Source organism: Triticum urartu, chromosome 7A (assembly GCF_056163025.1).
Source record: "Triticum urartu cultivar PI428250 chromosome 7A, HENAU_Tu73, whole genome shotgun sequence".
In the NCBI taxonomy this organism is placed as follows: Eukaryota; Viridiplantae; Streptophyta; class Magnoliopsida; order Poales; family Poaceae; genus Triticum; species Triticum urartu.
In genome coordinates this window covers 104,496,791-104,520,969 of record NC_141879.1, presented here as the reverse complement: position 1 = coordinate 104,520,969, position 24,179 = coordinate 104,496,791, and the positions used below count along the sequence as shown (strand labels likewise).

Here is a 24,179-nt window from a genome sequence, read left to right as displayed (position 1 = left end):
CTACCCCCTCATTTGTTATTGCCACTAGTATAACGCCCGTGCGTTGCCACGGGCTTTTAAAAATTTACTTGGTGCATATATAACATAATGCATGTCAGATTTCATGTGTAGAAAAATGAACTTTACTTTACTTGCAATGTATATTTAGATAAAAAAATGCAATTCAACGACGTAGACTAACTCAGCTGATACACAAAATAAAAGGAAGTTGTTTAAAAATATAGAACAACTTTATCATGCACTCCATTACAAACGATAGATAACACCTGAACGCCTTTTTATGCAGTTTCTATCTAGGATTCTAGATAACACCTGGACGCCTTTTTATGCAGGTGCTATCTATCAAATGATGGGTCGTCTAACGGAGCATTTCCATTGTTATTATCCATTATTTAAAGACAAAACATGGAGGATTTTGTTCCTTAAAATTAATGTTCCAAGATGCTGCAACCAGAAACTTGATTGCGTTACACAATTGTGTGGAAAACTATTACATATGAAATTAGGCATTTGGAACCATACATGTTACCATTAGGAAATACTGCAGCAAAAGACATACGCAACGTAACATCCCAACCCTACAGGATCACTAAGAGTACATACGTAGGGGCAGATACTCCCAATCATGGTTATAATAAGTTATAAAAAAGATTATTTCATATTATTGAAAAAAAGTACATAAAATCAGGCGATCGAGCAGCTAAGAAATCTCACTGAAAAATATAAAAACAAAGTATTTTAACTCTTGAATAGATTTAGTGAATCCAGTGCTTGATTTATTGAAGATGCAAGGACAAATTCAAGTATTACCAAGGTGTTGGAATCTATGCCGAAAGGAATTTCAACTTCTGACAAGCTGTGACAAAAAGAATGATGGGAAATTAGGGGCACATGGCAAAGGCGCTTGGCTAACTTCAAGAAATTAAACAAATATCACAGGGTGGGGAAATTGATCTGATCTTGTCAGGGAAGATATTTACCTAATCAAACTAATATAATCCATTTTCAAAGAGAATTAGGCAAATCCTAGACTACTTTCATCAACCAAATCAAGAACTGCATGTTTGCAAGAGGACACATACGAAGGGAAGAAGAATATCATACCTTGTAAGGGAAGAGCAATAAATCGACAAGTCGCCGGCGGGCTTGGAGGAGGCCCAGAGCACACTGTCTTCTCCACTCATTCGTGAGGCTGCGCCTCACCCTCCCAGAAACAAAACGACCTACATGCTCCCCTTTAATAGTATAGATTAAACTGTTGATTATTCCAAAAAGTAATAACCATAATTAAAAATACAGACAAGGAAAAACAACAAAAATAATCTTATACTCCCTCGGTTTCTAAATATTTGTCTTTTTAGAGATTTCAAATGGACTATCACATACGGATGTATATACACATATTTTAGAGTGTAGATTCACTTATTTTGCTTCGTATGTAGTCACTTGTTGAAATCTCTAAAAAGACAAATATTTAGGAACGGAGGGAGTATAATGCATTGCATACCTAGTTGGTATAGAGGTGTTGGCAAGAACAGTCTGAGAATTATGATATTTAGTTTTCACTCACATAAAACCTATAGGCTGACAAATAATAAGCTAATACATCATGTCCAAAATAATTGGCAAAGCATGTTAATTTCAAAAGGGAGCATCGTCAATACAATACGAACATTTGCATTTGTGCTCCATATGCATGACTGGCATGCCACGTAACGTCCATCAAACTTTGGTAATTATATTCAACCCTTTTCATATAAAGCACACTGTCATTGTAGGGAATTTATCATTAATGTCAGGTTCCATTGGATGTACTAATCTGACAACACAGTCAAAGAGAAGAAGTTTAGAATGGGTAGCCTCTATTAAGTAACAATATAACTTCCAGCACATAGTAGTGGGCTAGTTGGTGAAATAACCGTACCAAACTGCATGGAGAGTAGCCATAATTCATAAGTATTATTAGGCGTGGTCAAAACTCAAGAAGGCCCATCTTCGCATTCCTTTAATCATTTTGAAGGTAATTCGCCGGTACTCAATCAAGTCGCCCTAATAGAAGCCATATATTGAAATGTGTTCTTACAGATATGAGAAGAATAACTCGTTAGTAGTTGTAGCTCATTTCAAGAGGGAGATTTATTAAAAAAACAGAATAAATGTACTAAGTTTTTGCCCTTCAGATATCTTGACATACAAATCCAGCATGTGTTATGGAACCTTGTAATGGGAGTGGTTTGCCAAGTCTTGAATTCATGGAAGAATCTTACGAAATAGGCTTTCGCCCCGCTATATAGATATAGCAACAACCCAATACAACCAAGAGTCCAATGCTGGGGCAAACAGCACAAGCACGCCCAAAAGAAAAAAAAAGAGAAAGAAGAGAGAAAATAATGTCGACAGCGTCGGATCGACGAAAATGATGATGACCCGCAACCGCTGCGCCCACCGGAGATTTACCACCTCGCTCCTAGCACCTTGAACCTCCGCATGCCAAGCAACACCTTCAAGAAAGAACACGACAACAATGACGCTACTGCCCGGACAAGTCCTAGGGTTTCCCCCGGTACGCGGACGGGCATGGGGAAGGGGAATACCCGATGCCCTTCAGGAAGGAACGGTGGCGCCCACGGGCGTCACCGCGTCGGTGCGGACATTTGGGGCCAAACAGGTTGCTTGACGGAAAGATTGAACAACATTATTTAACCTTCTTATTATCATTTCACTTATCTACATGTTCACAGGAAGAAGAAAATTAAGCTTAGCCAGTATAGCAAGTAGCACACTGCCGATATGAAATGTCACTAAAGAGTAAGTCATGTAGCTTAGCCAGTATAGCAAGTAGCACACTGCAGTTTACAAGAATCTTCCTATTTATCATTGATTAAATAGACCAATTATTTTCAGCAATTCCGCAAACAGACACCTAACATTATGCCCTGCTTGCTAATTCTGAAGGATGCAATGTTAATGCATCAACAGTAAGTAGTATGCAGGCTTCTTGCAAATCTCAAATGAGTGTTTTCAGTGTGGAAGATTACATTGATGTAGGCAATTACGGAAGCCAGCAAACATTTAGTTATATTTATGATGCTTGCTAATGTGGCTTCAGAAATAAAAAATCATGACAAGCGTTGCCTAACCTCTGAATTAGCTCACCAATTGCTTCTTGTAAACTGCATCAGAAGCCTTCACAATGTCCTGGATAAGGATACACAAACCCCACAGTCTTTCCTTGATAAAATGAAATGAAAAGGTAAGAGTTGTGGGTAAGGTCAGTTCAGGGAGGGATGGAACGACGAAACGAACGAAATGATAATTAAATAGAACATGATCAAATGCCCGTCTTTCATTAGACTCACTCTGGTTTCAAGCGGTGCACATCATAGTTACTTCATGGTTCTAATCTAAAATGCAGCCCTAATTCACTGGCAAATGGCAGACCGAATACAAAATTTTACAAATATCATTTTACATATAAAAATAAAATCACAACAAAGGGTCATTTTTTCGTTAGTTGGAACAGAGGGCCAGTTCAGGGTCAAACATTCCAAATACTACACTAAGAAACCTAGCGTGGCCTTCTAGTTTATAAAAGGATAGGAAATGAATGCTCAAATAGACTTCTACACTGATAATTTAATTTGTGAATGACAAAAAAATTATGGATTGATATTTTAATTTGGAAAGGACAAAAAATGATATACCATTTTTCAGTGTTGAACACAACTGAATGGAAAACAATCCACCAATTCCTTGCCACGGCTAACATACCTATAGTATACTTTCCACCCTTATTTTACCAGGTTCGCCTCCCCATGGTATCCCCCTCCTCGGCAGGTCCTTGCTCCAATATAATGCATGAATGCACCCCATCCAAATCCTACATATGTAAGAAGAACATAGCCCATTGTAGAAGTCCTCGGTGATCCACTCAAGTGGTGAATCAGTCCACCAAACAAACGGAATTAACCGATGAAAGGGGCAAGAGAAATCACCTCTGATAAATGGCAAGTTTGAAAATGAGAATGATGATCAGGGGCGTAATCTTCTACTGCAACGATTACCTGAGATCCTCAACAATAATTTAGTACGTAACCAAGCTCATTTGGATCCTGCAAGGGACATCGAAAAATGTTTGAGCACAAAAAGGGTGTCAAAGAGTGGCAGCCCATAAGGAGCAGAAAGTGATGAAACAATACAATAGCAGAGGAAACGCAGAAATGTACAGCTTTTTTATATCACTACTAAACCCGAGATCATCCTAGAAGCGGAGGAACTAAATAATTACAGTAACATAGGCGCATCAACGACAAAGGAGCATAGATAAACCCACAGGAACACAAATTAGTTTCTTATAATCAAAGTTTGCATAATGATTTACCAGAGTACATGAACTGACAATCCAATCGAGCAGAACTGGGGAGAACACTGTGTGCTGCATAACTAAAAATAATCAATCTGGAGGTTTAGTAATACAATCTTGATTAATAGACAGATCCATTATGTCAGTCAATGAATTTTTTGCTGGAGTCAAGGATGCGAGACATTTATTATATTTGTTGCTTGTGTTGGGAAGGAAATCAAATCAAACGTTCATTGTTTTTAGTTGTTATTCCTAATAGAGTAGCACATGAAAACTCAAACAAAATAGGAAAGTGTTGTGGCCATTTAATACTGAAACCAACAGGGTACTAAGAAACTGATGGATATAAACTTGTTATTGTCATGCTTGCTGGAGAGAAACAAAAATAGAAACACAATTAATAATATGCAGTGCTAAATTAACCCATGAAACTAATACTCCATGTGACTGCACGCTGAGCACTGTCCACCTCATTTTGAGTTTGGTTACCCAACTCTTTTAGGCTGAGTTGCAAAAACTTCAAAATATGTAACTCTTTCAGAGCAGATAAAAGTTGTGTTTAAGGCGAAACTTCCTCCGTCCTCAAAGAACATGTAAGCTAAGTGTTGTCCACCTCATTTTGGGAATTGAGAGAGTTGTGCTCCGTCCTCATCCTTATGATAGCTAAGTGTTGTCAAGGAGTGAGCCTGAAGCATGTAAAAGTTCAGAAAAGTTAGCAATGCATACCTGGATTGTTTGTGTTCCTCAAAGAATACGGTGACCCTGTTGACAGTCGTGGTCCGGCTGAGCTTCAGTATGATAGTGTCTGCCCCCGGAGATCTAGACATAATCATCAATTTATCTAACACAAAAGAGTTCTCGCAGATGCCATCCTTGACGTTGTCGCCCTGTTAACACAGAAGTCTATGTGCCAATGAACCTTCTCCCTGAGTGTAACGAACATCAAATGGTTGTGATTCTTTATGTGCTCAGTTATGAACCAACTATTTATTAGCTGCATGTAGCAATCTGATCAGCACGGGACACTCATACATGCATGATCGGCTATTCTCGGCCTTAGGCTTTCCCTGAAAAAATTCAAAAAAAAGTGATGTCACATCAGCTCACTCCATGATGCCTTTTTTCAAACCAAAACTCCATGAGCCATCTGCATTGATTTTCCTCACGAACCCAACACCGTCTTTCCTAGGGTTTCGGTTCAGAATCTGCTTCTTAAGGACATCACATAATGTTTGATGCCCTTTCAGAATTTTGTACATCCCTGTTTCAAGCAATGTCTTCAACCTAGCATTCTCATCAGCAATAGCAGTGGTATCCTCAGCAGAGGGGTTAGTTGCCACATCAACAGTTGAAGATATTAGAACAGTAGTAGCAGTGGAACATTCAGCAACAGAATTAGCATTATTACGCTCAATGCATTTAAGACATGGTGGTTCAAATCCTTCCTGAGCGGGACTGATCTGTTCGGCGCGAAGTGACTCGTTTTCCTTTTGAAGATCTTCATGAGCCACCCTCAATTTCTCGAGTTCTTGCTTCCTTTGAAGATAGTCATAGGAAAGCTTTTCATGAGTTGTTGAGAGAGTATCATGACGATCTTCAAGTTCCTGATACTTAACGTGAAGGTTTTTTATGTCTTCAGTTAAGGATTCAGATCGAGTCATTTCAGCACCCAACAGATCATCGCTTCTGTCTAACAGTTTTTGAATATGTTCCATAGCTTTCTGTTGTTCAGTTGCAATTTTAGCAAGTGTTTTGTAGCTAGGTTTTGAATCACATTCAGAGTCATCGTCACTGGATGTTTCATAGCGAGTGGTGCGTGTGTTTACCTTGGCACCGCGTGCCATGAAGCAGTAGGTAGGAGTGGAGTCGTTCTTGTCATTTGCGTCGGTGTCGGTGATGCAATTATTGACTTCAGTGTTGAAGATGGACTTGGCGACGTATGCTGTAGCCAGACTCGCAGTGCCAGAATCAGACTCCTCCTCAGATTCCACCTCTGCCTCCTCAGATGCGGATTCCTCCTCTGAATCCATCTCCTTGCCTACAAACGCACGCGCCTTACCAGATGAGCTCTTCTTGTGTGATGAAGACTTTGATGAAGACTTGGAAGAAGACTTTGAGTGTTTCTTCTTCTTCTTGTCGTCAGAATCATATTCCTTGCTCTTCTTCTTCCTTCTGTTCTCATTGTCCCACTGTGGACACTCAGAGATGAAGTGCCCAGTTTTCTTGCACTTGTGACATGTTTTCTTCTTGTAGTCATGAGCAGAAGCTTCATCATTCCTTGAGCTTGATCGTGAAGATTTTCTGAAGCCTTTCTTCTTGGTGAATTTTTGAAACTTCTTCACTAGCATTGCAAGTTCTTTTCCAATGTCTTCAGGATCATCAGAACTGCAGTCAGATTCTTCTTCAGATGAGGATACAGCTTTTGCCTTCAAGGCACGAGTTCGCCCATAGTTTGGACCGTAGATATCTCTTTTCTCAGAAAGCTAAAACTCATGTGTGTTGAGCCTCTCAAGTATGTCAGACGGATCGAGTGTCTTGAAATCAGGACGTTCTTGAATCATCAGGGCCAGAATGTCAAACGAACTATCAAGTGATCTCAGCAGCGTCTTAACGATTTCATGTTTGGTGATCTCAGTAGCGCCGAGGGCTTGAAGCTCATTTGTGATGTCAGTGAGCCGATCAAAGGTGTGCTGGACATTCTCATTGTCATTTCGTTTGAAGCGGTTGAAGAGATTGCGAAGGACACTGATTCTTTGATCTCTCTGGGTTGATATGCCTTCATTAACTTTGGAGAGCCAATCCCAGACCAGTTTGGATGTCTTCAAGGCACTCACACGGCCATACTGTCCTTTGGTCAGATGACCACAGATGATATTCTTGGCAGTAGAGTCCAGTTGAACGAACTTCTTGACATCAGCAGCAGTGACACCTTCTCCAGCCTTGGGAACGCCGTTTTCGACGACATACCATAGGTCGACGTCAATGGCTTCAAGATGCATGCGCATCTTATTCTTCCAGTAGGGATATTCAGTTCCATCGAAGACGGGACAAGCAGCGGAGACTTTGATTATCCCTGCAGTTGACATAGCTAAAACTCCAGGTGGTTAAACCGAATCACACAGAACAAGGGAGCACCTCGCTCTGATACCAATTGAAAGTGCGTTATATCGACTAGAGGGGGGGTGAATAGGCGATTTTTATGAAAGTCTTCAAAACGTGAGAGTTGTGAAGACAAACAGTGAAGATCATGCCTATTACTATGCAGCGGAAGTTAGATTACACTAGGCCAGCCATGGTCATGTGTTCAATAGAGTGAAAGCGCAATGACAAACAGCTTCAGTGTAATAAGGATCAGGTAGGAAGAAGTTATGAAGCCGAACAGATCACACATTCATGTTGTGAAGACAAAAGATAAAGCAAGCATGCAATGGCTTCACAATGAATAACTGTAAGTGAAAGGAAGTGAAGATGAAACCAGTGACGCGTTGAAGACAATGATTTGTTGGACCAGTTCCAGTTGCTGTGACAACTGTACGTCTGGTTGGAGCGGCTAGGTATTTAAACCAAAGGACACACAGTCCCGGACACCCAGTCAAGGACACTTAGTCCAAGACACCCAGTCCTCATCGTTTTCTCCTTGAGCTAAGGTCACACAGACCTCGCCCAATCACTCAGGTAAGTCTTCAAGGTAGACTCCCAAACCTTCACAGACTTCGTTCATTGACAATCCACAATTTCTCTTGGATGCTCAGAACGCGACGCCTAACCGTCTGGAGGATGCACAGTCCTCAAGTGTAATAAGTCTTCAAATCACACAGACACGAAGACTTAAGTGATGCCCAATTTACTCTGGCTCTGGGTGGTTAGGGCTTTTCTCCTCACTGGGAATTTTTCTTTCAAAGGCTTTGAGGTGGGTTGCTCTCAAACGACAAAAGCCGTGCACTGAAATCTGAGCAGCCAACCGTTTATGGTTGTGGGGGGTGGACTATTTATAGCCACTTGGCAACCCGACCTGATCTGTCCGAAATGACCCTGGGTCACTAAGGAACTGACACGTGTACCAACGGTCGAATTTTGAACTCACACGGCAACTTTACTTGGGCGACAAGTAAAGCTAACTTGTCTGACTCTGGACAAGATTTTCTCTCAAAGTCTTCGCTTGAAGACATAGGATTTGAATTAGGCATCACTTCAGTCATTCTGACTGGTTCTCTTCGACCCCACTTAACAGTACGGTGGTTCCTATGACACAACATGAATGAAATAAAACTACGAAGGATCTAGGTCTTCGAGTTCCAAAAGCTTCATAGGGAGTCTTCTTATGTCATTGTCTTCAATATGAATATCTTCATAAACCACCATTGTCTTCAATGTCTTCGTACATTTTTAGGGGTCATCTCTGGTAGTAAAACCGAATCAATGAGGGACTTCTACCTGTGTTTTCCTGCAATTCTCACAAACACATTAGTCCCTCAGCTAGGTTTGTCGTCAATACTCCAAAACCAACTAGGGGTGGCACTAGATGCACTTACAATCTCCCCCTTTTTGGTGATTGATGACAAACTAGTTGAAGTTTTCAACGGGAAACATAATTTGTGAAATTGTAAAAGAATTGTCTTCATAAGTTGCAAGGGCTCCCCCTGAAGATGTGCATATAAGTAATTTGCTTCTTGAATGCAAATGCACATGGCAGGTTGTACTTGTGGAGATCCACTTCAACTTATGACAATCCACTATGCATGTGAAAGTATATGAAGATAATGACATGCATAATGAAAAATGGACGTCTGCAGAATGAGATGAGTGCGGAATTTATCGTCGCACATGCGGAATTTATCTTCGCAAAACGGAGTGACAAACAGGTAGCAGACGACCATCAAGGCTAAGTGTTACAACTCAATGAAGCAAATGTAGCAAAAAACAGGAGTTGTAAGCACGAAGCAAAATGTAGCAAAATATGAAGGCACCCGCCCATAGTGACCCGCTTGAAGACTATAACCATCATATGCTTCTCCCCCTTTTGTCAGTGATGACCAAAAAGGTTTGAAGATATAGAGGTTTCTACGCGTTCCCAGGCGCAGCAGGGTCGGTGGAGTTGTTTGGCGGCGGTGCAGACGAGCTTGGTGCAGATTCGACGCGCGTTGAAGCAGGTGGAGATGATGTCGCGTCGTCTTCTTCTTCAATAATCCGGGCAGACACGGTGGCAGCAGAAGAAGAGAACTCTGACTCTTCAAGTGATGGTGTGCTGCGCATCACCGCTCTTCTTGGAGGCGTGGAGTCAAATTTGAAGTGCTCTGTGAAGCCATCCTCATGCAGTTCAGCTTCAGGGCACATCATGGTGAGGCCCTTCCAAGTGCGGCGACAGGTCTCGTGTGTGACAAATGCATTCTTGGTTGCCAGATTTCTGATGCGATTGACGTCTTGCATGATGCTTCTCATCTACCTCTTGAGCCAGTCGTGATGCCTATCTTGCTTTTGGTGAAGAGCCACAAGAAGCTCTCTGTCATTGAGTGCACGAGCGCGCTTCTTGGGTCTCTTTGCAGCTGTGCTGTTGGTGGCTTCAGTTGATGCAGGGGCACGTGTGGTGCCAGCCATTGGATACACTCGGGAGAGAGCTTCAACACCTTCAATATTTTGAGTGAAGCTCTGGTGTTCTGCATTCTGAAGACTTAGTGGTTGCTTGGCCGGCTCTGGATATATTGCTTCAGCAGATGTGTCCACATCTGGCAAAAATATCCTATGATTGCGGGCTGAGGGTTGATAGGAGATTGCAGAGTGAAGCTTGATCAGCCTCATAACCCAAGGAGCATAAAACTTTAATCCAAACAGTTCTGAAGCAGACGCTGCAAATTGACGGATGAAGAGATCCTGTGCATTGAAGCATTTGCCATGAAGAATGCAGAAGATGAGAGTCTTCATTGCACCATCAATTGTCGCATATCGAGAGTGTCCCTTGACAGGCCATAGAGTCCGCCTTATGATATGATATATTGTTCTGGGCAAGTACTCTAAGTCTTCAACGAAGAACCTAGTTGGATAGGGTGCATTCGGAGGCAGTGGCTTCATCATTGAGAGCATCTGACTCATATCCGGCTCAGGACGCTGAAATATGCTCTCAATTGCTTCAGCATGGAGTTGGCACCCTTCTTCAAAGAATTCTCTAGGAGTGGGAAGGCCGGTAAGCTCAATTAGGTCGAAAGCATTGGCTTCATGATGGATATTGCCTGTCATCCACTCCAGAATCCATGTCTTCGGATCTCTGTTATAGCCTTTGATATGCACAGTGGCATAGAACTGGAGCAGAAGCTCTTCGTTCCAGTGCTCTTCATCAGTGATAAATGGCAGCAAACCCACTTGCTTGAAGCAATCCAGTGCTTCTTCCAGACCAGGCAGACCAGCAACAGCTTCAACCTCAAGGCGCTTGTGAGGAAAGATGCGGCCTTGGTTGTAAAGGATGCATGAATAATAGCTGCGCTGTTGATGGCTCCAGAACCTATCTGATACAATCCGTTCCCTTGAATAAGGGTTCTTGGAGCGGTCGAAAAACGTGTTATCTGCCCTGAAGCCGTTGATGTTGAAGGAACCAGGAGCTGATGCAGGACCTGGGAACCTTGGTAGTCGTGGGATCGGCTTCTGGACCTGGGGCCTGTGCGCAATATGATAGTTGAATTATGGTCCGGCAGCGGACACAGGCACAGAATGTTCAGGAGCAGTAGCTTCGGTGTCTTCTGAAGCTGTTGTTGGGGAGGGCTCCACACTTGCTTCGGCGTTGTTTGTGGCAGCCTCAACATTTTCAGCTTCAGGCACGTTCTCCTTGAGAACTGCTTCTTGTTGGTGCGGGGGAGTTGGAGCTTGTGGTATTTCTGCTTGCTTTTCGGCTGATGCAGCCGGAATGTCTTCAGCAGCCTGAGCCCTTGGCCCTTTGCGAAGCCTACGGAGTGTAGGCGCCGGTGGAGTTGCAGTGGGTTGGGGCTCATCTTCCTCCTGTGGGCGATCTGCCCACGACGCATCTTGTGTGATTGGCGTCAATGGACGACCAATACTGATCTGTTCGCTTGTCTCAAGCTGAGGAAGGGCTGCATCACCTTGCACATTGTCTTGGAGACCAATGTCTTCAGCAGCGTAAGGTTCGTCTGCTGGAATGTCTTCAGTGTTGGGTTCATGCACAGTCAACTGACGATCTGTGTCAGGATAGCGGACGCAGAGGGGTTCAACTATCAGGGGCTCTGTGGGAGCAGCCCGAGATTTCTTGGTCTTGCGCTTCTTGATGATGGGTTCAGAAGGAGAGGCTTCAAAATGTTTTCTCTTCTTAGCTTCAGCCTCTGCAGTCCGTGTCTTCTTGTGCTGTGAGGCGGTTGATCGACTCTTTGGCTTCGAGCCAGTCGTTGCAGCGGGGAAGACAAGCGGAGCAGTTTCTGACCTTGGCGCTTCAGGTTCGGGCACAGCCGCCTTCTTTTTCTTCTTCGCGGCCATCCTGGGGTCAATGCCGGGACGCCCAAGTGCCTTGCGCTTTTCTGCCTCATTGTAGGCTTGCACGCAGCGATCAGCCAAAGTCTTCATGCGTTCTCGCGAGCCTTGAGCTTCGGCACGCGTCTTCAGGAAGTTCTCTTTCAGCTCGTGCGACATGATCTTAAAGTTTTTCACTTCTTGCACACTGAGCTTGGCCACGTGCTTCTTGAACTGAGCCTTTTCATGATCAATTTTCTGCTTCAGTTCTACAATTCGCTGGGCTATTGCAAGTTCTGAAGCAATTGCACCTTGAAAGGCAACGCTGAGGCCTATGGGTAGCTGCAGATCATTGAAGCTTATGTCTGGTGTGTCAAACCATTCATCGATGAAGTTGTGGATGATGGCGACATCAAACAGAGGCAGATTGTTGAAGATTTCAGCCTCCTCCTTGCTCTTGATGAGCTGCTCAAGAGCATCATCTCCAAGATCTTCATCGCTTGAGAGATCAATGGCTTCGCAATGCAGAATGTCAGCAGCTGTGAGCTCTTTGCCTGTGTGTGGCTGAGGCTTCTTGGCTTCTTGGGGCTTGGACACTCGTGATAAGCCTTCTGACTGCACACTGGCTTCAGGAGGTGCAGTTGCTAAAGGCTTCACTCTTGCGATCTTGGGAGAAGCGGCTGGCTTTGAAGATTTTGGAGCTTTTGGCTTCTTCTGCTTTGGCTTCGGAGCAGCAGGGGCGTCATCTGACTCAGTATCTGCTGGAGGGTCATTCACAGCAGTCCCTTGGACTAGGATGCGAGTGATGAGGCCTGCAAGATTGGCATACGGCCCGATGATATTGGGATCGGTGTTGCGTGTGCCATCTGCCCTTGGTGAGGAGGGACCAGGGTTGAAGTCAAGCCCAAATTTCTTCTTGTTTATCTTCGCTGACTGTTGTGCAAACTGAAAGTTGCGCTTGAAGAGATTATCATCGCGGCACCAGAGAAGTGATGACGGATGTGCCTCAGCTGGCTGTGGTCCTCTCACCATGCATGGATAGAAGCCTTGAGCAATGGCTTCGTCTCTGGATCTGGGTACGAGATTTTTGTATAATACATCTCCCCACGGTCTCTTGATGGCGCACTTCTCCGCATATTCCTGAGTGACGAAGCGGTAGTGGAACCATTGCTCTGCCCAATATCTTCGAATCCATTGGATTCGTGTCTTGCGCTGACCATAGCTTTCTTTAGGATCAGTTTTGTACATCTCTGCCAATTCATCAGGCAGATCTTTGGACGTTTCACCACGTCGCTGTCTGCCTCCCTTCCTTGCTGCTGTTTCTGAAGCCATGAATAACTTGGAAGGCTTCAAGATGTTCAAAGGCTTCAAAGGCTTCCTTTTGCAAGAACTGGCTTCAGGCGAGTCGATGTGATGCTGCAAGTACTCTGCAAATGAATGCAGACTATGAGAACCAAAGGATTCTCCCACAGACATGTACCTGTGACATCATTAAGGTGCGAGGGAAGGGGAAGAGGTCATATGCATTCTCAGAAGATTTTGAAGATAAATCGGTTTAGAAGACATTGACCTCATTATGCGAAGACATTCACTTATAGATAAGAAGTTGGTTCCAGATTTGTACGAACCCATAGATCAGTACAAGTGAGGAATCTAACTACTTTATGAAGCACAAGTGAATATACTAGGCATGTTATGAGATGCAGCGAGAGATTTAACTGGTGTGAAGAGAAACTTCTTATGGCAGAAAGTGACTGAACTGTAGGATCAAAAGAGGCTGTAAAAAGAGGTTTTATTTACCACACTTGGAACTGCTAGACGAAGTGAGAGTTGAGGTCGAGCAGTTCAATCCTCCGTGCCCTAACTTGGCAACGGAAGACACCTACGGCGATGGCGGAGAGAGCGATGTCCGCTGTCGGCGTGAAAACGGCGTCGGAGAGGTTGCGGCAGTGAAGCGCTTCGTCGCCGGCGTCGTCGAGTGCTAGCGGTGGCGCTAGGGTTCGTGCGAGGGTGGAAGAAGGAGATAACGACCGCAGTGAATCGTGTATTTATAGGGATAGAGGCGGCACTGCGCTATTACGCAGGTACCCCTGGCGGTTCGCATTTGAGGCACGCGTGGCCAGTTAGAGGAAGATTGGGATTTGTTCCATGTCCCACGCACGCCTAAATTGTCGGGCGGTCGTTCCTTCTTCTCCGGATCTTATGTGGAGGAATGAGCATTAAAAATGGACTTTTATGGTTGTCACTATGTCTTCAGCTGACAAGGACACAGTGAAGACATTTGACAGTTTCAACAGAATGCATATGACTTGGAGAGATAGAGTTTGAGATAGAAAGCATAGAGAGGTTAGGGTCCGATCACATTCACTTAGTTCAAAAGATTCAACCAGGAAGACATAGCTATAAGTGAATGCTGTAGAGGACAGAACATCAGTACATATATATCCATATAATCAACGCAGTGAAGATAATCATGAAGACATATTGAGAATGAAACCAAACCAATTGTGAAGACATTGAGAGGTAACGCCATGAGAGAAACACTTCAAAATGGAACGTTTGGTGGTGGCGTTACCCACCGTATAGGAAGTATTAGACCCAGACACGGCGCACAATTATCGTGGCGCTCCGAAGTCAAATTCCACATTAATGTATTCACACTTAGAATGTATGTCTTCATTGTTTGAAGATATACGCTACTTCGTGTGTTGCACATCTAAGTCATCAATATGCTTAAGTGTTAGGATGTGTGCCTGATCACAGGACATTTGAGGATTCCAAGATATTTAGCTCACACCGTAACTTGCAAAATCTCTTCTCATCCAAGGGCTTTGTGAAGATATCTGCCAATTGCTCTTCAGTGTTGACGTATATGATATCAATGTCTTCCTTCACAACATGATCTCTGAGAAAGTGATGACGAATTTCAATGTGCTTTGTCTTCGAGTGCTGAACTGGGTTGTTGGCAATCTTGATGGCGCTTTCGTTGTCGCAGTAAAGTGGCACTTGCTTCAGATGAATGCCATAATCCTTGAGTGTTTGCTTCATCCACAGAAGCTGAGCGCAGCAAGATCCAGCAGCAATGTATTCAGATTCAGCAGTGGAGAGTGATACACAGTTCTGCTTCTTTGAAGACCAACATACAAGTGATCGTCCCAGAAAGTGACATGTGCCTGATGTAGACTTGTGATCAACTTTGTCACCAGCATAATCAGCATCCGAAAATCCAACTAAATCAAACTTTGAGCCCTTTGGATACCATAATCCTAGAATTGGGGTGTGAGCCAAATATCAAAGAATTCGCTTCACAGCTAAGTGATGCGACTCCTTTGGTGTCGCTTGAAATCGAGCACACATGCAAACACTAAGCATGATATCTGGCCTAGATGCACATAAATAAAGCAAAGACCCAATCATGGAGCGGTATACCTTTTGATCGAACTCTTTACCATTGTCGTCGGGACCCAGATGATGCTTGGCTGGCATTGGTGTTGTGAAGCCTTTGCAGTCTTGCATACCGAACTTCTTCAGGCACTCTTTAAGATATTTCTCTTGAGATATGAAGATGCCGTTGTGTTGTTGCCGTATTTGAAGACCGAGAAAGAACTTCATCTCCCCCATTATGGACATCTGATATTGCTCTTGCATCATGTATCCAAACTCTTCACTATACTTCTGATTGGTGCAGCCGAAGATAATGTCATCCACATATATTTTGCACACAAACAGTTCACCATCATATGTCTTCGTGAAAAGAGTGGGATCCAGGGAACCAGGTATGAAGCCTTTGCTTTTCAGAAAGTACTTGAGTGTATCATACCAGGCCCTAGGGGCTTGTTTGAGGCCATACAATGCCTTGTTGAGCTTGTATACCATATCAGGATGTTTTGGATTTTCAAAGCCAGGTGGTTGTGCAACATACACTTCTTCTTCAATCTTGCCATTGAGAAAGGCACTTTTCACATCCATCTGATAGAGAAGTATGTTATGATGATTTGCATAGGCCAGCAGTATGCGTATGGCTTCAAGCCTAGCCACAGGAGCAAATGTTTCATCGAAGTCAATGCCCTCCACTTGAGTATATCCTTGAGCAACTAGACGAGCTTTGTTTCTGACAACTTGACCATGCTCATCTTGCTTGTTGCGGTATATCCATTTGGTGCCTATTATGTTGTGCTTCCGTGGATCAGGACGCTTAACCAGTTCCCATACATTATTCAGCTCAAACTGTTGAAGCTCTTCTTGCATAGCTTGAATCCATTCAGGTTCCATGAAGGCTTCTTCAATTTCTTGGGTTCTGATATTGAGACGAATGCAAAATGCCCACAGAAGTTTGTTAGCTGAGTTGCCCTTGAACGAGCGAGTGGACCAGGTGCATTGATGCTGTCCAGTATTTTGTCAATTTGTACTTCATTTGCAACACGAGGGTGTGTGGGGCGAAGACTTTGCTCTTGCTGATCTATGTGGTCATTTGAAGGTATATCTTCAGGCTGAGCATTGTCTTCATGTGGATCAGGTGCTGAGATGATAAGTTCTTCTTCAGGTTGAGCTTCAGAAGGTACAATTTCTCCAGTTCCCATAAGCTTGATTGATTCATTTGCTGGAACTTCATCTAGCACATTTGGCAATTGCTCTCTTTATGATCCATTGGTTTCATCAAATCGCACATCCACTGTTTCAACCACTTTGTAGTGGAAGAGATTGAAGACTCTGTAGGAGTGCGAATCCTTTCCATATCCAAGCATGAAACCTTCATGTGCTTTTGGTGCAAACTTTGAGGTGTGGTGTGGGTCCTTGATCCAGCATTTTGCGCCAAATACTCTGAAATAACTGACATTTGGCTTCTTGCCAGTTAGGAGTTCATAGGATGTCTTGTTCAGAAGCTTGTGAAGATAAACACGATTGATTGTATGGCATGCAGTATCAATGGCTTCAGTCCAGAATTTTCTTGGAGTCTTGTATCCATGTAGCATTGTTCTGGCCATCTCAATGAGTGTTCTGTTCTTGCGTTCGACGACGCCATTCTGCTGTGGCGTGTATGGAGCTGAGAATTCATGTGTGATGCCCAAGGTATCCAGATATGTATCAAGGCCAGTGTTCTTGAATTCAGTGCCATTGTCACTTCTGATGTGCTTTATCTTGGCGCCAAAATTGTTCATAGCTCGATTTGCGAAGCGTCTGAAGACATCCTGCACTTCAGTCTTGTAAAGGATTATGTGCACCCAAGTATATCTAGAATAATCATCAACAATTACGAAGCCATAGAGGCATGTAGAAGTAGTAAAAGTTGAGTAGTGAGTGGGACCGAAAAGATCCATGTGAAGCAGTTCGAAGGGTTGAGTAGTGGTCATGATTGTCTTCGAAGGATGTTTTGCCCTTGTCATCTTCCCTGCTTCACAGGCACCGCATAAGTGATCTTTCTTGAACTTGACGCCTTCGATGCCTATGACGTGCTTTTTCTTCGCAAGGGTGTGGAGGTTCCTCATGCCAGCATGCCCAAGCCTTCGATGCCAAAGCCAGCATTCTGAAGCTTTTGCAAGAAGACATACTGCAAGTTGTGGTCCTGCTGAGAAATCTACCACATACAAATCACCTTTCCTATACCCTTCAAACACTAGAGATTTGTCAGATTCCATTAGCACCAGGCAGCGATATTTGCCAAACATTACAATCATATTCAAATCGCAAAGCATTGAGACAGACATTAAGTTGAAGCCAAGGGATTCAACAAGCATGACTTTATCCATGTGTTGATCCTTTGAGATTGCAACTCTACCTAGACCCAATACCTTACTTTTACCAGTGTCAGCGAATGTAATGTGGCTCTTGTCGGATGGACGTAAAGTTGAGTCCATAAGAAGGCTTCTTCTGCCAGTCATGTGATTTGTACACCCACTGTCAATAATCCATTCTGAAGACTTTGAAGTCGCTGGTATCGTACCCTACAGTGCAGTTAGGGGGATAGGCTTCACGAAGAGTGTTATGAAGCATAAACATTTGACGAACCAGTGGGTTATGAAAACTTAGATCCAGATTAGGACTAATGGGGAGAGTAGCATGCGATTCAGGAACGAAGTACATAATGATGCCATTTGGGCAGTTTATCTTGCGCCCCACAAGATTTTTATGGTCCCCAGCAATAGCATCAGAAGATTTTGTTTTTGTGCTGGAGACCTTTCCCTGCAAAAAAGTTAAGCTTTTTTAACCACCCACATCTTCAAGGGTGGCTTAGAAGCTATGAGTCTAAGAGCAGCATCTGAGAATTTTGGCTTTGAAGCCTTAGCAAACAGTCTAGCAGGGGGACAATAATACTCATAGGCATAAGAAGAATAATTTTTGGTCATATGAATATGACGGTTCGATGAACCGCTCTCATATTCATATGCCTGAGTATGGTTTCCCTGCAAAACATTTGCGTTAGTGTGACTCAGGTGAGTCCTCTGTCTGTATGAAGCCTTTGGACCGAGGTTTGTCTTCTTCAAGTGAGGTGTCATGAAGACATTCACAGGAAGATTTTCCAGACATGTTTTCAGAACCCAGATCTTCTTCATAGCCGGTCCATTCCTGCAGTTAGTACCAATGTACCTGGCAAACACTTCACCATTCTGATTCTTAAACAGTTTATAGTTTGCATCAAAGGATTCATCAATGATAATTGGGTTAGCACAAGTGAAGCCAGATAAATTGGATGGATCTGCTAAAAGTTCCTTTGCAGCAACCCATGTAGTTTTGGGGTACTGCTCAGGTTTCCAGTAAGAGCCATCTGCATTGATTTTCCTCACGAACCCAACACCCTCTTTCCTAGGGTTTCGGTTCAGAATCTGCTTCTTAAGGACATCACATAATGTTTGATGCCCTTTCAGAATTTTGTACATCCCTGTTTCAAGCAATGTCTTCAACCTAGCATTCTCATCAGCAATAGCAGTGGTATCCTCAGCAGAGGGGTTAGTTGCCACATCAACAGTTGAAGATATTAGAACAGTAGTAGCAGTGGAACATTCAGCAACAGAATTAGCATTATTACGCTCAATGCATTTAAGACATGGTGGTTCAAATCCTTCCTGAGCGGGACTGATCTGTTCGGCGCGAAGTGACTCGTTTTCCTTTTGAAGATCTTCATGAGCCACCCTCAATTTCTCGAGTTCTTGCTTCCTTTGAAGATAGTCATAGGAAAGCTTTTCATGAGTTGTTGAGAGAGTATCATGACGATCTTCAAGTTCCTGATACTTAACGTGAAGGTTTTTTATGTCTTCAATTAAGGATTCAGATCGAGTCATTTCAGCACCCAACAGATCATCGCTTCTGTCTAACAGTTTTTGAATATGTTCCATAGCTTTCTGTTGTTCAGTTGCAATTTTAGCAAGTGTTTTGTAGCTAGGTTTTGAATCACATTCAGAGTCATCGTCACTGGATGTTTCATAGCGAGTGGTGCATGTGTTTACCTTGGCACCGCGTGCCATGAAGCAGTAGGTAGGAGTGGAGTCGTTCTTGTCATTTGCGTCGGTGTCGGTGATGCAATTATTGACTTCAGTGTTGAAGATGGACTTGGCGACGTATGCTGTAGCCAGACTCGCAGTGCCAGAATCAGACTCCTCCTCAGATTCCACCTCTGCCTCCTCAGATGCGGATTCCTCCTCTGAATCCATCTCCTTGCCTACAAACGCACGCGCCTTACCAGATGAGCTCTTCTTGTGTGATGAAGACTTTGATGAAGACTTGGAAGAAGACTTTGAGTGTTTCTTCTTCTTCTTGTCGTCAGAATCATATTCCTTGCTCTTCTTCTTCCTTCTGTTCTCATTGTCCCACTGTGGACACTCAGAGATGAAGTGCCCAGTTTTCTTGCACTTGTGACATGTTTTCTTCTTGTAGTCATGAGCAGAAGCTTCATCATTCCTTGAGCTTGATCGTGAAGATTTTCTGAAGCCTTTCTTCTTGGTGAATTTTTGAAACTTCTTCACTAGCATTGCAAGTTCTTTTCCAATGTCTTCAGGATCATCAGAACTGCAGTCAGATTCTTCTTCAGATGAGGATACAGCTTTTGCCTTCAAGGCACGAGTTCGCCCATAGTTTGGACCGTAGATATCTCTTTTCTCAGAAAGCTAAAACTCATGTGTGTTGAGCCTCTCAAGTATGTCAGACGGATCGAGTGTCTTGAAATCAGGACGTTCTTGAATCATCAGGGCCAGAATGTCAAACGAACTATCAAGTGATCTCAGCAGCGTCTTGACGATTTCATGTTTGGTGATCTCAGTAGCGCCGAGGGCTTGAAGCTCATTTGTGATGTCAGTGAGCCGATCAAAGGTGTGCTGGACATTCTCATTGTCATTTCATTTGAAGCGGTTGAAGAGATTGCGAAGGACACTGATTCTTTGATCTCTCTGGGTTGATATGCCTTCATTAACTTTGGAGAGCCAATCCCAGACCAGTTTGGATGTCTTCAAGGCACTCACACGGCCATACTGTCCTTTGGTCAGATGACCACAGATGATATTCTTGGCAGTAGAGTCCAGTTGAACGAACTTCTTGACATCAGCAGCAGTGACACCTTCTCCAGCCTTGGGAACGCCGTTTTCGACGACATACCATAGGTCGACGTCAATGGCTTCAAGATGCATGCGCATCTTATTCTTCCAGTAGGGATATTCAGTTCCATCGAAGACGGGACAAGCAGCGGAGACTTTGATTATCCCTGCAGTTGACATAGCTAAAACTCCAGGTGGTTAAACCGAATCACACAGAACAAGGGAGCACCTCGCTCTGATACCAATTGAAAGTGCGTTATATCGACTAGAGGGGGGGTGAATAGGTGATTTTTATGAAAGTCTTCAAAACGTGAGAGTTGTGAAGACAAACAGTGAAGATCATGCCTATTACTATGCAGCGGAAGTTAGATTACACTAGGCCAGCCATGGTCATGTGTTCAATAGAGTGAAAGCGCAATGACAAACAGCTTCAGTGTAATAAGGATCAGGTAGGAAGAAGTTATGAAGCCGAACAGATCACACATTCATGTTGTGAAGACAAAAGATAAAGCAAGCATGCAATGGCTTCACAATGAATAACTGTAAGTGAAAGGAAGTGAAGATGAAACCAGTGACGCGTTGAAGACAATGATTTGTTGGACCAGTTCCAGTTGCTGTGACAACTGTACGTCTGGTTGGAGCGGCTAGGTATTTAAACCAAAGGACACACAGTCCCGGACACCCAGTCAAGGACACTTAGTCCAAGACACCCAGTCCTCATCGTTTTCTCCTTGAGCTAAGGTCACACAGACCTCGCCCAATCACTCAGGTAAGTCTTCAAGGTAGACTCCCAAACCTTCACAGACTTCGTTCACTGTCAATCCACAATTTCTCTTGGATGCTCAGAACGCGACGCCTAACCGTCTGGAGGATGCACAGTCCTCAAGTGTAATAAGTCTTCAAATCACACAGACACGAAGACTTAAGTGATGCCCAATTTACTCTGGCTCTGGGTGGTTAGGGCTTTTCTCCTCACTGGGATTTTTTCTTTCAAAGGCTTCGAGGTGGGTTGCTCTCAAACGACAAAAGCCGTGCACTGAAATCTGAGCAGCCAACCGTTTATGGTTGTGGGGGTTGGACTATTTATAGCCACTTGGCAACCCGACCTGATCTGTCCGAAATGACCCTGGGTCACTAAGGAACTGACACGTGTACCAACGGTCGAATTTTGAACTCACACGGCAACTTTACTTGGGCGACAAGTAAAGCTGACTTGTCTGACTCTGGACAAGATTTTCTCTTAAAGTCTTCACTCGAAGACATAGGATTTGAATTAGGCATCACTTAAGTCATTCTGACTGGTTCTCTTCGACCCCACTTAACAGTACGGTGGTTCATATGACACAACATGAATGAAATAAAACTACGAAGGATCTAGGTCTTCGAGTTCCAAAAGCTTCATAGGGAGTCTTCTTATGTCATTGTCTTCAATATGAATATCTTCATAAACCACCATTGTCTTCAATGTCTTCGTACATTTTTAGGGGTCATCTCTGGTAGTAAAACCGAATCAATGAGGGACTTCTACCTGTGTTTTCCTGCAATTCTCACAAACACATTAGTCCCTCAGCTAGGTTTGTCGTCAATACTCCAAAACCAACTAGGGGTGGCACTAGATGCACTTACACAACTGCACTCTATCTTCTGCATTTAGTCGGCTTTCCCCATATCTAATACCGAATCCAACTTCCCATGAATACAGGTTGTAGAAGTCGTATGCCTCGCCCAACGAATCGAAACTTGTTCCTATTTCTGGTTTAATCATACTATTCGTCGGTTCCTCGGCAAACATCCTTATCGATTGCTCCAGTGTGCTCATCCGTGAAGCGCACAGAGTTCTGTCCGGTGGTGTGTTGCAGATAGTAGTGTTTTCTCAGGAAATTATGAACTGGTTTGTCAAAACATTTAATCCACGGACTCCTGATATGCAGCCTGGTTCGCAACGTTTCTCTTTATCTGAAATTCTAAACACCTTACGACATCTAACTACCTAAAACACGCCGAAACCAAATTCCTGCTCCCATGATTTCAAATTAACTAAATATATTGTTTGGCGAATCACCATCAAGAGACCTTGAACTTAAATAGCTGTCTATAAATGCGCTCATATTAAATATACAATCAGACCACGGGGACGAGATGGCTCACCTTTTCGTCCATCCAGGTGCCTCCCGATTAACCTCAGGGTGCAGCCAGATTCACCAATTGAATCCTCCGTGCCAAGAGCGCCAGCCTCCCCCTGGGTGGCAGCCTTAGCGGCATCGGATCGGAGTGCTTAAGGTCATCGGCGAACTCTTGCCGAAGTGGGAACCTGCGGGCACCGGATTTCAAGGAAAGGTTTGTAAAAATCAATAGAGGGGTGGCGGACAAAAAGAGCTTACCTGACCACCAGATCGAGCACGAACTTCAGGCCGTTCTCCTCCATCCTTAAGCACTGGAGCGGAGGTGGAGGCGACCAGAGCCGGCGGCGGCGCGGCGCCGAGGTTGGTGCGACGGCGAGCTTGGGCGGTGAGGCGGCGGGGCAGAAGCTGCAGGAGACGGCGGCGGGGACCTCGAGGCCGAGCTCAGGCCATGGCTTCCCTGGCTCCAGAGGCCGTGGCGGCGCCGGACGCAGCAGCGGGGCGAGGAGGAGGCCGGCCGTCGGGGAGGCAGGAGCTCCTCGTCCCCTCGATCCAGATCGGGATCGAGGAGGGAGCAACAGGGGCGCGAGGGAGCGGGCGACCCGCGGGCGGCGGTCGTGGCGTAGGTCTTTCTTCGTAGGTTAACCGTCGTAGATTTATTTTTTTAGAACGAACCATAGTGTTTCACAACGGGCCTCGTGATAGCATATCGTTTTTTTTATCGGTTTTGAGGGCGGAAAGGGGGAATCGCTGGGTTACGGGAGGTGGGATCCAGGACGAAAATTAACCATCTCTGATGGGACGAAAATTAACCGACAAAGACTACCAACTACTCCATTAGTAGTAGAGATTGCAGCAGAGCTATGTTGAGAAGGGGGGGGGCACTGCCCCCCTGCCTTGGGATATTCTTTGAAGATTTATTTTTCTATAGCTGCATGGATCGAAGAAAATGCAGACTTTTACCCCTCCAAAAGTTTATATTTTTCCATCGGCTCCCCCAATCACCCCAAGCTAGCTCCGCCACTGTGCCATTGGATCCGCTTCGCAAGCGCACGCTAGCTTGTCCATGTCAGACGTTAGCTCCATTCCGATTTATCGGTTGGTTCTCTACTAGCAACGTTCACATAACCTTCACGGGGCACCTTCTATTCCAAAATGTACATAGCTTGTTAGTATTTTTTTTTTTAAGAAAAGAATTACAGTCTACTTCCTCTATTCCTAAATATAAGTCTTTTTAGAGATTCCAACAAGGGACCACATACGAAGCAAAGTGAGTGAATCTACACTTTAAAATATGTCCATATATATCCGCATGTTGTAGTTCATCTGAAATCTCTAAAAAGAATTATATTTAGGAACGGAGGGAGTACTTTAAAGAAATAAGTATAACCAAATTAGAGATGCCTTAACGCCCATAACCTAGTAGGTGCGAATAGCTCACCAAACAGCCTTGTCATATGGGAAAATGGCGTCAAGTCCCTTTTATCTGTCCAACTGACCTTAATTGTTTTTTTTCCTCGCAGGTTAGTTTCTTCGAGAAAGAGATTCTGTTGGACAACATCGTTGATTTTTTCTTTTCTTTTGAGGGTGACATCCTTGAAAACCAGTAGGCCAGACAAGTTCCATTTCCATACAAGTGCTAGTAAATGCGAACTACTACCAAGGACTGACACCTCTTCACCTTGCCTAGAAATACGAGTTCAAGAATATTGTTCATTTCAAATCTCC

The 24,179-nt window shown here is 44.0% G+C and overlaps 1 long non-coding RNA gene across 1 annotated transcript; it reads right to left on the bottom strand.

Moving 5' to 3' along the window:
- Positions 1–808: 808 nt before the first annotated feature.
- LOC125523143 (uncharacterized) lies at positions 809–23,106 on the bottom strand. Its single transcript, XR_015610890.1, has 10 exons — positions 22,713–23,106; positions 22,480–22,642; positions 5,090–5,430; positions 4,382–5,026; positions 3,996–4,112; positions 3,772–3,880; positions 3,141–3,226; positions 2,595–2,727; positions 1,105–2,501; positions 809–856 (listed from the first exon to the last, which is right to left on the bottom strand). It is a non-coding gene; the product is annotated as an uncharacterized LOC125523143 (long non-coding RNA).
- Positions 23,107–24,179: the final 1,073 nt, after the last annotated feature.